The 17,181-nt window shown below is 47.6% G+C and overlaps 1 protein-coding gene and 1 long non-coding RNA gene across 9 annotated transcripts in view; one reads left to right on the forward strand and one right to left on the reverse strand.

Annotated features, from left to right (window-relative positions):
* LDLRAD4 (low density lipoprotein receptor class A domain containing 4) overlaps positions 1 to 17,181 on the reverse strand; it is a 438,865-nt gene that overhangs the window by 222,899 nt on the left and 198,785 nt on the right. The window lies entirely within an intron of this gene.
* On the forward strand, positions 871 to 14,900 carry LOC117976841 (uncharacterized). Its single transcript, XR_004667620.3, has 3 exons — positions 871 to 3,322; positions 4,589 to 4,770; positions 4,855 to 14,900. It is a non-coding gene; the product is annotated as an uncharacterized LOC117976841 (long non-coding RNA).

The following is a 17,181-nucleotide window of genomic DNA, read 5'->3' on the forward strand; positions in this document are numbered from 1 at the left end:
ATTTGATTGAAATACAGCATGTGTGTATGTATGCATGTGTGTGTGTATCAGAAAGTCCAGCTCAATGAGTCTATGCAGACTGAAAAACACCCAAGTAACCAGCACCCTGATCAAGACACAGAAAGGCACCTCTGGGGGCCCTAACTTGCTTGTTCTGGGATCTCACTGTGTACAACGTGGTAGGTAGACTTTGGGGGCCAAGGCATCCCATTGTGAAGAGCCTTGTATGCCTTGCTGAGGCCCATTCACAGCTCTCAATCTTCAGGGTTTAAATAAACTTAGTGAAAGTGATGGAAAGTCAACTGTGCCAAGCTTTTAATACACCCTCATCGGGACTAACCTCGCGTAACCTTCTCATGATTTTGCTCTGCAGAGAAAGCAGCATCAATCATGAAGCGCAACCGGAGCTCTGCGTCGCCCACTGACAGATGTGCTTTCCATGCGTATTGGAGGTCTGTGGGTGATGAGGACCATATCCACCTGGCAGGATCAACAGAGGCAGATGCACAGGTGTTGACAGCAGAAACGTGGGCCCCAAAATGGGAAGCACAAGAGTGCCTGGCAGCATTTATCCTCAGGTGTGGTGAAGGCTGGGCCGGGAGGCTCTTTCCCTCTGATCAGTCCCTCATTCATTCATGCATCCACCCACCAAGAGCCCGTCACTGCCTGGGCAAGGAGCACGGCCACAGGCAGCAAGGGAGAAGTGGACAGTCCACCGCCCCGAGACCCAGGACCCAGGATCCCGGCCTCCTCCCAGCTCTTACACTCAATATTCTGTGTATCCTCAGGCAACTCTTTATCTCTAGATTCCTATGATAAAATGAGTTGCCTGGACTAAACCAGCAGCTTTTCATTTTTCCTCTGAACAACTTCAGTGCTCCCTGTGGGGCCTCGCGACCTGCGGCAGAAGCGGGAGCTGCGTCAGGAACCCTGAGCGCTGGCTCAGGTCTGCATGCAGGGGAGGCTTCCCTTAGAGGGTTCACTGAACAAGGGCATCCCCTGGCTGAAAGGCCTGAAAGCCTCTTTGCATTCTCACACCTAAAATTCTTATGTTCTAAAAGTCCTTTCGATTCTTATGATCAGTGATTCTATAAATTTTTAAGACAGGGATTTTGAAAAATAAAATCCCACATTAGTTCTTTGGTACTTCCGTCGCCTGCTCTGAATTATTCCAATGAACATTGAAATGACAGGTAACTTTAAAAATGGATTCCTGAATTCTGGACATTTTGACACACACTGATTATATCAACAACAGCTCCACAGGGCCATTCCCACGAGAAGGCCAACATGCTCTAACTTCTGGTCTTATAAAAAGATGCTCTGGGCCCCATGGCCCATTTCTCTGCTCCCACAGTTTAATGCTGCAAACAAGTTTTCTGTACTCACTGTGTCTAATTTCTGATTCTCCCCTAAGCAAATCTGAATCAGGCTTTGGGGCCCATCACTGCACCAACACCGCCTGGCCAGGTCCCTGGAGACCCCCATGTGGTTAACTTGGCCTCATCTCACCAGACCCCAGTTGACACCTCTGCTCCCTCCCACAGGGAACCGCATCCTTCCCATGTCCCGACGCACACGGCACTGCACTCCTCTCCACACCTCTCAGCTCCTCCTCCACTCCCTGACCTCTTAACCTTGGAGTGCTCCAGCTCACCCTTGGCTCCATTCTCTTTTCTGCATACACCATTCCTTTGCCGTCTCTAGCAGTCACTGTCTCACACTAACAACTCCCACATTTATCCCTGACCTTTCCACCTTGCCCTAGACCCCAGACTCCTCCAGTCACTTGTTCAACATATCCTTCTGGAATGTATAATAGACATCTCAGCTTACTATGTCCAAGGCCAAATACCTCATTTTCCCACCCAAAGTCACTCCCCCAGTAGCTTTCCCTATCTCAGAAACTGCACTGGGGATAGAGATGCCACTGCAGTCATCCATAACCCCTTCCTTTCTCTTACATCCCAACCCATCCACACACTCTGTTGGCTCCACCTCCAAAACCCACTGGAAATGGACCCCTTCCCACCACCTCACTACAGTCACCCTCCTCCAAGGTACAATCTCCCCTCCCCATGGTGATCTCCTAGCTCCTCCCCTGTTCTTCCACCACGGTTTACTCATAAGAGAGCAGTCAGGATGTTCCTGCTGAGATGGAAGTCAGATCAGGTCTCTCCAACAGCTTTCATTTTACTCAGAGTGAAAACCCAAGTCCTCATAATGAACTTGACATGACCCTCCCTGATGTGGCCCCCACCAGCTCTCCAGCCTCCCCTTGCCCTCCCGAGGTTGGCTCTGGATGCCTGTCCTCCTCGCTGCTCCCTGCACACAGAGCTCATCCATACCTACTGCTCCTCTGCCCAGAGCTTTCCTGAGACCCCTGCTCAGCCAACTCCCTCACTTTCATCAGGCCTTCGTGCAAACATCACCATCGCCGTGGCCTCCCTCACTCCACTTCCCATCTCACCTCCCAGACTCCCGGCTCCTCCTACCTCCTTTCCTGCTTCACTCTTCTCTCCTACTCATATTTCCATCTAACATGATAGTCAAATATACACATCATGTTTCTTGTCTTCTTTTCTCCGTTAGAGCATAAACTACATGAGGGCAGGGATTTATGTCTGCCTGGTCTTACTAATGAGTCCCCAGAGTGTGGTACATGGCCAGCAATCAATCAGTATTATTACTGTAAGCAATCAATCAATATTATTAAAGAAATCAATGAATAGATGTAAAAGCCTGTGGAGAGGTTCTTATAGGAACCACAGTTAACTATGGGTGTCCCTTTGGGTGAAGAAAATTTTCTCTAGCTGAGTAAATATCCTCACTAGAAATAAATATATGGAAAATGAGGCAGGAAGGAGATAAAAGAAGGAAATAATATATTATTAGCAAATTGTGAAAGATTTTTAAAGGCAGAATTAGTTAAAGTTATTGGCCACATGGTTTTTTTAGTTACCTGTGGTCTTCAATTATGGAATCGTTCTCTCCTGTCCTCAAGGTCATAAATAGCTAGGCTTTTTCCATCTGTCCCTACCCAGTCATCTGGCTGTGCTCCTAAATCACAATGTTCTCTCTCAGCACAACACTGTGTGTTTTGGAGAGAAAATCCATTGTCTGGCTGAAGCCCTGGACTGTTGATTCAGGAAACAGCCAGCTCCTTCCCTTCCAGCCTCCGGCACCCTGAGAACTGGGTGTGAGTGCTGAGTTCTCCACCTGTCTTATTTCTTAATATCTGCAACCAGCTCAGAGCCAGGGATAAGTCAAGACTCCACCAGCCCATGTATGGCTGCCCGGCTGCCCCCAGCCTTGCCCTCAGGTGGGTCACAGCTTGCTATTTTTTTCCCACTTGGGTAAAAACTGCCTGACTTTCTTGCCTTGAGCTTCTCATGGCATCTGCCTAGAATCCTTCCCAACTTTATGAAATTTGAAAACGTCTTCCTTCTGAGATCTTTTTTCTTTTCTTTTCTTTCCTTTTGTTTTATTTATTTATTTGTTTGTTTATTTATTTATTGAGACGGAGTCTTGCTCTGTTGCCAGGCTGGAGTGCAGTGGCGCAATCTCGGCTCACTGCAATCTCCGCCTCCTGGGTTCAAGAGATTCCCCTGCCTCAGCCTCCCGAGTAGCTGGGACTACAGGTGTGCACCACCACGCCTGGCTCATTTTTTTTGTATTTTACTAGAGACGGGGTTTCACCATGTTGGCCAGGATGGTCTTAATCTGCTAACTTTGTAATCTGCCCGCCTCAGCCTCCCAAAGTGCTGGGATTACAGGCGTGAGCCACTGCACCTGGCCTTCCTTCTGAGATCTCAAACCTCACTGACCTCATAGGGCGTGGGCTACATAAACACCCATGTTCCCTGTATTCTTCAACCAACCCACACCAGAATTTTGTGATGGCATCTTCATACCTCTTTTATGGATGGCAGGATGTTCTACTGCAGGAGAATGTCCCAGGCCCCAAACAAGGAAGGTCTGCTGGTGAACTAAACTGTCTCTTTATTCCCAGATGGAGACTTGGTACTTAAAAGAATGGCTTTTGGCTCCTGTAACTGATAACACTCGAGGCTGGGATCAAAGTGGGTGGCAAGCTATTGCGTGCACTCCCCTGTACACCAAGCTGCAGTAGGAAGAGGCACGGGTGGGGCTGTTGGGTTCTCAGCAGGAGGCTGAGCTCCAGGCTGACCTAGAACCAGCCCCGCTACTGGGCAGAGAGATGGGAACCTCTCACCTGCCCTGAAAGTTACAGCTTTATTAGGAAAAACTACCTATTTCTGACAACCTATGCCAGGCCAGAATTCCAAGCTCTGCAAAGACAAAATATTTTTTGACTGAACATGCCCATTTCAGATCTTTCATAAAGAACTTCTTTATAGTACTATGTGCCAGTTAAGGATTTCCTAAATTCCTTTGTCTATCTCCCCAGTAACCAAAAAGAGAATATTTCTAGTAGACTTGGGAGATTTCAAAATAACGTGGTCAACAAACAGGAGCAGGGGCTTAAAACCCACCATCCTCAATGGAACACTGGCTGATAAAATCCCCTACCTTCCAAAATTAACAACAAATCTGTCTTTCTGTTCAGTTCTTCCCCAAGGGCATGTCCTGTTGAGAGCCGGTTTCACCTGTGCAGTGTGGCCTGATGGCCCAGCATCCAGGAGCTCTGCGCACCCTGCCGCCATGGGCCATCCGTCCCCAGACCTCTTCCCACAGGGTCACTGTGGTCCACCGTCCTGCCCTCGGGGAATCTCGGCCTCCCTCTCACAGGTATGAATCACCCTCACCCCTCACCCCAGCCTCCCTTCTGTCCCCACCCCTTCTCCAAACAGACAAACCTCAAACACCACCCAGGCCCCGCCCACGGACTCATTCACTGATGCCATCGCTGGACCCAAGTCAGTCAGATGAACAGTAGGATGGTGTCAGAGCCTCGACCTCGGGAAGCACAGGATGAGAACAATGCAGCTGCCTCCCCGGGCCGTCAACCCCAGCACGGAAAACTCACACTGGTCCTCACTCCAGCCTGAATGCTCCTGCTGAGGCCAGCTCTGCTCTGTCCCATTCTGTCATCATTAAAGAGAGAAGGGATGGCCACATCTACCTGGAATAACCACTTCCTCCTCTGAACACAGCTCTCATCTGGAGCCCCGACGTGTCATATTCCTCCACCTTCCTGGAGGGAGGAAGTGCCCCAGTAGGCTGACAGCTGAGCTTTAATTCTGCTCCACAGCCAATCCAGGTTTTCTCAATACTATCTCTGTGGAAAAGTGCATAAAACAGCAAGAATAATTGGCATAAATGAGACAAATGTAACCCAGAAGCTTAGTCCCAAAATGCACACTGAAAGTAAATTCATAAAAATATAAATGAAAGCAAGTTTTCTTTATATTTAAGTATAACAAAGCTACCTATTGATAAATGGGGCCTTCTCCACACCCAGGTCCAGGACTATGTTCCTTGCCTTATTTTTTCTTATAACGCTTACCACCTTTAAATGAAGCAAAAACAAATGAATCAATAAATCATATAATTAACTTTTATTGTATTTACTGCCTTCAATCGCTAGAATGTAAGTTCTCCTGAATACAAGGAATGTTCACAGTATTGTTTATTTGTTATTTCCCTGGGTCCCAGAACAGTTTCTGGCATGTAATACAGTCTCAAAAATATTTGCTGAATGAATGAAAGTTTATTCTATTAAGCAAACTATCTCTGGATGATAAATGTCATGTCACTCCTCGACCTCAAATCTTTCCACAGATTCCATCACTTCTAGGACATAGTCCGTATTAGCGAGGCATACGTGCCCTTCGCCATGTGGTCCTGAGCATCTGCCTGAGTCCTTCCTAAATCCTACACATCCCCCTGGAGGCCAAAATACCTCTCAGGCATACCATGGCTTCCCATCACTGCACCTTCATGTACACGGTTCCTCCTGCCTAGAATGACTTGCTCCTCATTCCCTTGCGTGACAAATGCCTACTGACCTTTTAGCAAAAAAACAAAAACAGAAAAACCCTCCACCAAGACTGTGAAGCCTTCTCCAGCATTCCCATCCCCATCCAGGAACTGAGTACCACCGCTTCCATGTTCCCATGGCAACTCGCGCATCCCCCAACACAGTGCTAATCACCTTGCTGTCATTGCTTGTCTCTTTGCTCACCCACGTCATTATCTTTGCATCCCCAGGGGCCAGCACAGTAGGTGGCTAATAGTTGCTTCAACTTAAATGGACTCAAATGCGCTAGAGGGAGGGGAAGAGAGAAGTCAGTGCACTTTGGGGCTGAGGTTTGTTTCTTTCACTTGTACCTGATATCTGTGCTCCTGTCACAGATGTCTACACAGACACACAAGCTAAAGAAGAAGATGGACAAGAATCAACACACACTTTGCTCCTCTGGCTTCACCTTCAACCAGAGGGCCCATTCGTCTGTGTAAAGCCATTAAATATTACAGCTGTATAAATCACACAAACCAGCATTTCTGCCTCTCTCCACTAAGTGTCCAAATCAAGAGCCAATAAAACACTGGAAGTTTTTTTTTTCTTTCTTTTTTTTTTTTTGAGATGGAGTTTCATTCTTGTCGCCCAGGCTGGAGTGCAATGGTGCAATCTTGGCTCATTGCAACCTCTACCTCCCAGGTTCAAGCGATTCTCCTGTCTCAGCCTCCTGAGTAGCTAGGATTACAGGCACATGCCACCACGCCCGGCTGATTTTTGTATTTTTAGTAGAGACAGGGTTTCATCATATTGGTCAGGCTAGTCTCAAACTCCTGACCTCAGGAGATCCACCTGCCTTCGTCTCCCAAAGTGCTGGGATTACACGCATGAGCCATCGCACCAGGCCTAACACTGGAAGATGTTTTAAGTATATAAGTTTCTTGTACAGTGAAAATTATACACACGTGATACAAAGAAATCATAAAATTTCAATGAACACAGGTTGCCCATGACATAAAGGACATGTGTGAAAGAAACGTGAACAGGGCTTTCTATAACTCTTCAGGTGCACACATGGGGAGCAGCCAAGGATTTCTGCAGAAAAATTCACTCCAGAGGTCAGCAGCTAGAAGCACAAATGGAGACTGAGTGAGCACGAGCGCCTCGTGGACTCAACCCTCCCAGGTACAGTACTGGAAGATGCTCAAGACACAGCACAATGAGAAATGTAGTAAATGGGGTTCTTCTTTAGTCTTTTTTTTTTTTTTTTTTTTTTGAGACAGAGTCTCGCTCTGTCACCCAGGTTGGAGTGCAATGGCACAATCTTGGTTTACTGCAACCTCTGCCTCCCGGGTTCAAGAGATTCTCTTGCCTCAGCTTCCTGAGTAGCTAGGATTACAGGAGCCCGCCACCATGCCTGGCTAATTTTTGTATTTTTAGTAGAGACAGAGTTTCTCCATGTTGGCCAGGCTGGTCTCAAACTCCCAAACTCAGGTGATCTGCCCTCGTCAGCCTCCCAAAGTGCTGGGATTACAGGCATGAGCCACCGCGCCCTGCCAAGCCACCAAGCCTGGCCTTCTTTAGTCTTAAAATTAGAAACTTGTTCCCTTAAAGGCCAAAAATGTTCAGAGTTTTCTAGAAGCGGTGGCTCATCATGATTACATCAATATTAAGGAAATACAGTAAAGGCTTCTGGACACCAGTGGTGTGGCAGGCATTCACTCACCCAGGCTCAATGCAGGCTAAGTTGTGCCCAGCCTGAGAGGACTGCCAGGATTAACCCAGAGCCTGCTAGACTCCCCAGGGAGTTGCTACCAGCTCCAGTGCCACACTCCTTCCCAACACCAGCTTTCCGCCTCTGCTAGTTGGAGAGCACGTCACCAAGGTTGAGCAGCAAGCAGCTACAGCCCACAGCCTGGCACAGCACATGGCACTACGAAGGCTGGAGCAAGGCTTGCTGAGACAGAAGAGGAAAAAACAGATCTGTTGCTGGAGATATGCAGAGAGATAAACAGAAAGCAGAAAGTGTAGTTTTAAATTTGGTGATGGTGTTGGTTTGGTTTTGTTTTTTGAGACAGAGTCTCACTCTGCCACCCAAGCTGGAGTGTAGTGATGTGATCGTGACTCACTGCAGCCTCCAACAGCTGGGCTCAAGCCATCCTCCCGCCTCAGCCTCCCGAGTAGCTGGGACTACAGGCACAGGCCATCACACTCAGCGTTTTTTTTTTTTTTTTTTTTGGTAGAGATGGGGTCTCAATATGTTACCTAGGCTGGTCTTGAACTCCTGGCCTCAAGTGATCCTCCCACCTTCACCTCCCAAAGTGCTAGGATTACAGGCATGAGCAACTGCACCTGGCCTTACTGGTTTTTAACAAGCATATATTTGCAGGAATATCTCTCTTTATTTGCAAGTGGCAATGACTAAGCCTTATTTAGGCTAGACAGAGTATTTCTCCGGATTTGGGGCTGAAGCTCACATCACCATCTCTCTCTGTCTAGTCTTCTAGTCTTCTCTCTGTCTAGTCTCCCCTGCAGCTCTGACCTCCCACAGTGTAAGTCCATGTGACATGTGCACTGAGCTCCTTGCTCCATAATCATGAATGTTCAGTGACCAAAGGAATGGCACAATAATGGAATGAATCCGAGAAACACATATTGGCCAAAAATTGCTATTAATTCAGTAATACTTAGATAAACGGTAACTGACCCTTCACAACAGAAATTAACGTGTTTGAAACAGAGCTCCTCCCCGGGGGAGTTCCGTAGCTGGTGTGTAATGAGCATCAGAAGCATGGGGCAGCCCTTCAGTAGGAGACTAGGCACAGGTCTAAGGAGTCAGTGACTGCAGCATAGGCACGGCAGGGGCCCCAAGGCTGCAGGTGCAGCGAGGACTCCTGCCCACCCCAGCCCCAGGCCCGTCCCCCAGGCTGGCTTTCTGGCACTCTGAAGGGCACGTTTTTTCCTGCAGGGGACCCAGTTTGTAGGAATACCTATATTTCTGCCTCCTCTAAGTGTCCACGGCATCTTTTAATTCTACAAACGGCACTTAGGGAAACAACAGGGCGGTGGGTGGGGGGCAGGGGGAACTCAGGAGGAGAATGTCTACAAAACGCTGGGAGGCAGAAGTAAGGGGCAGCCACGGGTGCCTTCCGACGCGTGAAGGCCGGAAGCTTCTATTCTCGGCTACCAGATGCCTAGGGAGACTCAGGGAACCCTGAGGACTCCCAGGCAGGGCAGGGATGGGACTGGATGCAGCAGCCGCCAGGGCTCTTTGCCATGACCTTAGAGGAGGAAGTGGGGACTCAGAAACGGAAATGAGCACAGGTCACCTGGGGGAGGGCTGGGAGGCCACCCTGCATGCTCACCTCCCTGCCTGGCACACCCAGCTGCAGTGAGCGGGTGATGGCCTGATGGAGCTGCAGCCTCCACAGACCCAGGGAGAGGGGTGGAAGCCAGGTAGGCCTCCTAATTCCACACCCCTTGCCTACCACTGGCTCCCACACAGCCCAGGACACGAATGATCTGGAAATAAGAGTCAAACTATACAAAACTATTCCCACACAGGCCCAGAACCAAGCGCCCATGGACACCCCTACACGGGCAGCAAGGGCTGGAACCGGCAGCCTGGTGGACATCCGCCCTGCAGGGCTCTCCCTCACAGAGACTGCAGAAGAGGGTGTGCGGTGCTCAGCGCGGAAGGATGTTCTCCCTGCTTTTAAGGAGCCGTGACTATTTTGCTCAGCGCCCCTGGCGTGCCTTTCTCTGTACAAAAAGGAGACTTAGAGGCTTCCCCATCCCATTACCACAGCTGGGTGGCTTCTTGCATGAGGGCACCTTGCTGAACTAAGTCACCCCAAGCTACCCTAGGCTCCCTGTGCACTGAGATGCTGAGTCCTGAGGTGCCTTCCAGCACCAGTGAATGGGACTAAAGTCTTCTGCAGTGTCGCGACCATTCTGAAGTGAGTATTCTGTGGTCATTTGTTACCCTCTGTGAAGCCCAGGAAGCAGGGATTCAGGGCTGACCAGGGACCACTGTGTTCTCTGCCCATGCATGGAAGGTCTGCACTTGGGCCCCAAAGCCTGAGTAAAGTTTTACCTTGAACTTCTTCCAGCAGGATAAACAGTAGGGTTCAGTGCTGAGGGTCTCCAGTTTAAACCGATTCCACTACAAAATAAATGCTGGACTGGGCCACATATTTAAGCTGTGTTTTCCTTATGCTTAAAATGGCAGTAAGATTCCTTCCAGAGGCCATGCAGGGAGATAATGCCCACAGAACGCTCAGAGTGGGGCTTGGCAGAGACAGGGCTAGACAGGGGCTGTTATTTAGTGCTGGCATCTTTTATTGGTGGCGATGTTATTTTATTTTCTATGATTATGTAATTTCCTCCTTATAATCTCACCCTTGTTGTTTATCTTAGAGTGATGTTTCAGGAGCAACAGCATCAATGTAGTGTTTGATATTCTGGACAATCTAACACAAGCAATTTCTAATTCATAATCCACTATTTGTATTTGTTGATTATTTGTTTATAATAAAGAAAGCAATGCTTTGTCAGTTTTCCACAATCTGCCACCAACCTCAGATATGCTTTCATGAAGCTCATCTTCAATTAAGGCCCGTGTGCTTTATTTTTGTGAAAAATGGAGATGTGAAGACATTCTGTGCTCTGCTAGGCTGTGTCCTGAGAACCCCCCTTTTAAAAAGGTTCTCAGTATTGTAGGTGTCACTTTTTTCCACTATAAATCACAAAATGTAGTAGCCAGTTAACAAGACACAGGTGTTGCTCCCCTGAAAGTGCCTGCAGAATGGTGCCGAGGTTCTCTCCTCACCCATAGCTCTTGGCATGATTTATTCCTGCTGCACACCTTCCGGGAGGTCCACCAGGCTCACGTCTGTGTCTGTGGAGGTGTGTGTGAACATGTGCACGTGAGGGTACATCCAGTCTTCTACCAGCTAATACGTCAGAGACCACATAATGTTAGGCTGGAAGAGACCCTAAAGGTTATATAAACCAATTCCCTTATTTTAGAGCTGAGAAATTTCAGGTGCAAAGAAGGGAGAGACTATAAAATGGTGGCACTAGAATAAGACTGCCGGGTTTGAATCCTGGTGCAACTACTTATTACCTGTGTGATCTTGGGAAAGTGACTTAACCTTTCTGGGTCACAGTTTGGATACCTATAAACGGCAGATATTAACAGTCTCTATTTGTGTGGATATTTTAACAATAAAATTAAATCATTCATGTAAAGAACTTAAAAGACTCTCAGAAAGGTTGTGGTGAGCTATGATTGTACCACTGCACCCCAGCCTCCTGTAGCCTGGGCAAAGGAGCAAGATTGTCTCTAAAAAATAAAAAAATAAAAATCTCCAAGATAGGTATCAGATCTGCAAAAGTTTGGACCTAATCATGATCCAAAACTATGGCTTGATGACTTCCAAATTCATTGCTTCCTTTTTTGGATGATCATTTATATGGCACAATATGTTGTAAAATGACACAAAAATTAACATTAACGAGCATACCTCTGGGTTGTAGATGTCTATGTACAGATGTCCTTGTCCCAAAACCTATGTGGATCCCCAACTGCATAGACGCCATTATAGCAAATAATGTTCCCAATAAAATGCAGCAAAGTATAACTAAAAATTTAAGGAACTCCTTCAGAACCTTAATGATTCTATAAATATAGCCCTAAGGTCATTTGTAAAGCCAAGCAAATACATTCCAATTGAAGCACTCACCGCAAGTTTTCATCATTGGTGATAAAAGTACATGAAGTATTCTGTGTCCTAGAATCAAGCCACCACTAAATTCAATCATCTATGTATCATTTATATAAAATCTCTATTTCCTGGTTTTCAGTCCCTAATGCACAAAGATTTTAAAGGAGGTGAGGCTGGGCTGAAAGCTTCCCAAGGGTGGGAACCAGGTGTGGCGGCTTAGCTTCTATTCTCTGGAGCAATGCTTGGATCTCCATAGGCACTCGCAAATATTTTGGAATGAATGTAGACTGAATAAATACATGCTTCAGAAACCAAACTTGCAAGCAGTGCCAGCAAATCATAGCTCAAAATATTTGTTCATCAGCTGTTGTTCAAAACTTTGAACTTAGCACACCAAAAATGGTTTATGTGTCACAACATGCAATGTGCCAAAGTGCAGGTTGGTTGAAAGTTGAACACATAAAACCCAAGGGCTGTCTACAGCAACACGGCCTGCAATGGAATAAAGACCCAGAAGCCAACAGCAGCGAGGCCGGAGACACAGAAAACACAACCAGAGTCTTCAGGGCAGCAACAGGAGATGCAGCTTTAAGGGTCCATCAGGCAGGAAGAACGACCCGGAAGAGGCTTGCCTCAGGCCAGACCCAATGGTATGAACTTGCAAGTCTCAGGGGCGAGGCAGATCAAAGGACTTTGGGTCCCTGGAACCATGAGAGGCTCCCTATAAGGATGGCGCCCAGCCAGGCCCTGAAGGCAGGTGACCAGAAGGGGTGGCAGTGTAGAGCCCTGCCCAGGTGGAGGGGGTACAGAGGAGTTCACTTCTGGCACAACCAGGGTTGAGTTGGGAGTTGGAAGAGAGCCTAATTGAGGAGGAAGCTACAGAGGGAGAAAGCAGCCAGCCTGGGAGGGCCTCAGAGGGCGGGTGGGGAGCGGGAGCTCCAGGGCTCAGTGCGGGTGCAGTGCTGCTGAGCACCTTAAACAGCCCAGCCTCCAGCACTGTCAGCACCTTAAACGAGATGTGAGCCATGTTGCTGGGGAAGCCTCCCACCTCCGGGTCCTCACTTCCTCCGTGGACAAGTGGTGTCTACCAATAGAAACCTGTGCCCAGTGGTTACCAGGGTTTTCATATGGCAAAATGTATATAGCAAAGAAGGTAGATAAAAAGAAACACACACACACATTTACCTACAATAAACTGATTGACCAAAAAGGAATACTGACATCTCCAGGCCACTGTAAGGGAGCATGATTATGTAGTTTGAAAAACAGCAAACTGGCTGGGCGTGGTGGCTCACGCCTGTAATCCCAGCGCTTTGGGAGGCCGAGATGGGCGGATCACTAGGTCAGGAGATCGAGACCATCCTGGCTAACACGGTGAAACCCCGTCTCTACTAAAAAATACAAAAAAATTAGCCGGGTGTGGTGGCGGGCGCCTGTAGTCCCAGCTACTTGGGAGGCTGAGGCAGGAGAATGGCGTGAACCTGGGAGGCAGAGCTTGCAGTGAGCCGAGATCGCGCCACTGCACTCCAGCCTGGGTGACAGAGTGAGACTCTGTCTCAAAAAAAAAAAAAAAGAAAGAAAAACAGCAAACTAATAAAGCATTGTTCTACTGGCAAATAAATAGAGAGGTTTAGACCACCGCACCAAAGTGAAACAAATCACGTGGTTTTCCTTAAGACCTAACTTTCGCATTGAATTTTTGTATGAGCCTTATGAATTATGGCAGATAAACCTGAAAGAGAAGGAATCAACTTATGCAAACATACTTCTTAAAATAATTTTTCTAACTTTCAGACTTTGGCTGGGTGTATCCCTACTACAGTGAGATGTGAACTCTGGAACCTCTCAAGCTACAAGCCATTCCCCACAGGATTATCTGCCTTCACTTTTCTAATGTAACAACTGCTTTCCAAGGCAGTGTAGCACAGGTGATTAAGAGTGGATACTGCTGCAAGATTGCCTGGATTTCGAAGCTGGCTCTACTACTTACTGGCTGTGCAATCTTGCGCAAGCCACTTAACCTGTCTGTGGTTCAGTTCCCTTAGCTATAAAAAGGAGACAGAAATAGTACCTACCTCACACGTTGCTATGAGGATTAATTGAAATAATATAAATAGAAAGCACCAAGAATAGTGTGGCACAGAGAGTATTATGTAAGTGTATGCTATAATTATTAATGATACCTTCTATTTTCATAAATGTTTTTCCCTTTATTAAGAGTTTTGTAAAGGAATTAATCTTGTATAGTTCATACCTGTGTTCCTCCATTGCATAGAGCATAGCTTTTATTTGCTATAGCAAATAACATTTTTGCAAATAGCAAAGAAAATTTTGTTGAATAAATAAATGAGTGAATGAATTCCTATATTACTAGACACGGGCAAAAATGTTTTAAGGTGCCAGCATCATACCAAGAAACACAGACGTCAGAAGTAGACACAGAGCTTTCCTTAAGCCATCATATAATTCAAACGGTGGTTCTCTGCTGAAGCCTGTTTTCACCGTGTGTCTCTATAGCAGAGACGTGATCCCGAGCCCTGCTCACATGCCCAGAGAGATAACGAACCCATTAAGTGAAGGTGGAACCACCAACCACTAAACACAAAGTTCCTGTTATTGTTGGAAAAGGAAACTGGAAACAAAAGCCAGGGTTTCAAAAGGTGACAGTGCTTGGAGGATCTCATGCAAACCACTTAAAAGAAGGGCAAGAACTGGAAGAGGTCTGGGTACCCCACACTTGGCTGGAGAACACAGAATCGTGGGCATTCGCATTTAAAGCTGCACACTCAACCCTCAAAAGGTGCTCCTGGGCATCACTGGGCCCACTTCGCCAAAGGGAAACTGAGGATGATGACTCGCCATAGCTCAGAATAGCCCACGTGTGGCAGAGCTGGACTCAGCAGGGTGAGGACTCCAGTGTCCCCGCCAGCCCGATCTCTTCATGGAAGGTCTGGTCAGCCTGCCCTCAGCCCTGCACCCTGCAGGGCACTGTGATGACTGGCCAGCACAGCCCACACCAAAGCTCTCCCATGACGCAAGTCACCGCAGAGATGAAGACAGAGCCATGCACGTTCCCCTCCTCTCAACCTCCATCCTGGAAGGCTCTCCCCTGGGACTGAGACACAGCTTCAAAGAAGGAGCCACGTGGGGTACAAGGGCATAGAGGGAGCACCCCTCCAGGCAGCCCAGGCTCCCCACCCACCCTGATGCCTGGTGGGCTGGGACACCAGGCAGCGTGGCCCTGGCTCCAGGCCCTGGCTTTTCCTTGGAGAACTGGAATCCAGTGGGAAAGATGGATATGGCGGACTGCAAGGGTTTGCAAGGGACCGTCCTGGGGGGGTGAGGTTTGCCTCTCTAGTAACCTGGAGGTGTCATCCACTTTGTGTATTAATCCTGGGGGCTCCCCTCAGTACACTACGTACCTGAAACTCTTGGAAACAAGAGCAGCTCCTCAGACAGCCCTAACCACCGGGGAGACAAGTCTGCCTATACAACCAGACTTCCTTTGGTGGGAAAGCACACCTCCCACCCCACACCCACCCTAGAGTAGCCGGGGCCTTGGCCTCAGGGCTGCCACCGCAGCTGTTCAGAAGAGCCACATCATCAGCTCAGGCGCACTATGTGCTATAGACACAGGCACGCAAGCCTTGTCTGTGGGGAAGGATCGTTAACTGGAGAAAGGTCATACTTCCAGTCTATTACCCACCGTAATGAGCAAATGCAAATGAGAGACCTTTCTCAGGTCATAAGAGACTGTGTTTTGGAAACCTGAATAATCCCTTAACTGAGGAGGAAACTCAAGAGGAATAAGCCAGCATTTCTGGGGCTCAGGGCCCTGTGTTGTATTATTCCAGAGACCTCCAGGCAACAGATGCCCCCCCAACCAGCCTCCCAGAGTAGCTGAGATTACAGGCATGGACCACACTGCCCAGCCCAGCTGTACTCTCACAGAAAGAAGATATAAAACTTCTTGGAAAAACTTACTAAAGAATGCAAATTACTACACAGCAATCTTTAGGTATCTGTAAGCACTGGACATCTCCAGTTTGAACCACAGACAAATGTCAATTATCCAAGGTCGTGCACGAAAACAGTACCAAGAGTGGTTGCCCAAAAAACACTTCCATAGGCTTTGCAAAGAGTCTGTTTTAATACTTCGCTTGGCATACAGATGTGTCTGATAATCAGGGAGTTTACTGCCTGGCAAATAATGAAGCCACCCTAAGAAGGTCTACACAGTCCAAGGACAGAAGGGCGTGTGGGCTTCTCCTTCTCGAGCTCCCCACCCTTTCCTGCTGAGGACAGCGAGGGCAGGTGTCTGCAAGCCAGCCTCCTCCCTCACCATCCCTGTCCTGAGGAGATAATGAGTCCTTTTGGTTTAATGGACCTCCTGCTGGGCTGCAGCAAACACAGAAATGCAGAAGTAAGAAAGAAACTGTAATTTGTGACAATGGGGGACTTTAGCATATTCTCCAGTTAATCGTGTAATTAGTAAATGGAAACATGATTCCTCTTTGTAAAATTCAAATTCCACAGCCTGGCATCAAATGCACTCCAGTGTCTGGGTCCTGCCTGTCCTCTGGCCTCTAAGTGACAGTGACAATAGAGATGCCGACTGCATGAGGAAGGTACTGAACTGTACATTCACTGGCCCACTTAGTGCAATGAGGTGGGTATCAGTAACCCCATCCTACAAGGATGAAACGGGCTCCAAGAGGTCATGTGACTTGCCCAAAGCAACAAAGCCAAGCAATGATGGGGATGGAGGCATCTCCCAAGGATGCCTGGCCCCGAGGCCCACCTGCTGTCCCTTCAACCAAGAGTCTTGCCTACTAAGGCAGGCGCCCCAAGATGTTCATCTCTGGATTTCATTTGTGCCTGGCACAAAACGAGGCATGAGGTAGACCTCCAGTACAAATTTTGGAACAAAGCATGGTGGACTATAGTGCACCTCTGGTTTGAGAAAATATGTCCAGCACACCACCAGAGCAACACCATCCACTTATTTAATGATCACAAACAAGAAAACCTTGGGTATGGGTAGAAACGCAGGTACTCTCTTATAATTATTTATTTTCCCAGTGATTTAAAAAAAATTTTTTTTTTTTTAAATTTCTGGAGTTTCTCTATGTTGCATGGGCTGCACTCCTACTCCTGGGCTCAAGCACTCCTCTGCCTCAGCTTCCCATAGTCGCTGAGATTACAGGCGTGCGCCACCCTGCCCAGCCCAACCATACTCTCTCCTAGAAAGAAGATATAAAACTTCTTAGAAAAACTTACTAAAGAATGCAAATCACTACACAGCAATCATTAGGTCACTGCAAACACTGGACATCCAGTAAATGTTGACAGTTGACTGAATGATTGAATAGAATTCCCAGACGTTTAAAGACATAATTTCCATACTCATTTGAAGACATTATCCCTTTTCCCAAATCACATTCTACCAGGCTGTTTCTGTCAAATATAGTGTTCTTGAAAAATTACTGCAAGTGCCTGGTCAGAGACCTG

The sequence above is a fragment of the Pan paniscus genome, chromosome 17 (assembly GCF_029289425.2).
Source record: "Pan paniscus chromosome 17, NHGRI_mPanPan1-v2.0_pri, whole genome shotgun sequence".
Taxonomy (NCBI): domain Eukaryota; kingdom Metazoa; phylum Chordata; class Mammalia; order Primates; family Hominidae; genus Pan; species Pan paniscus.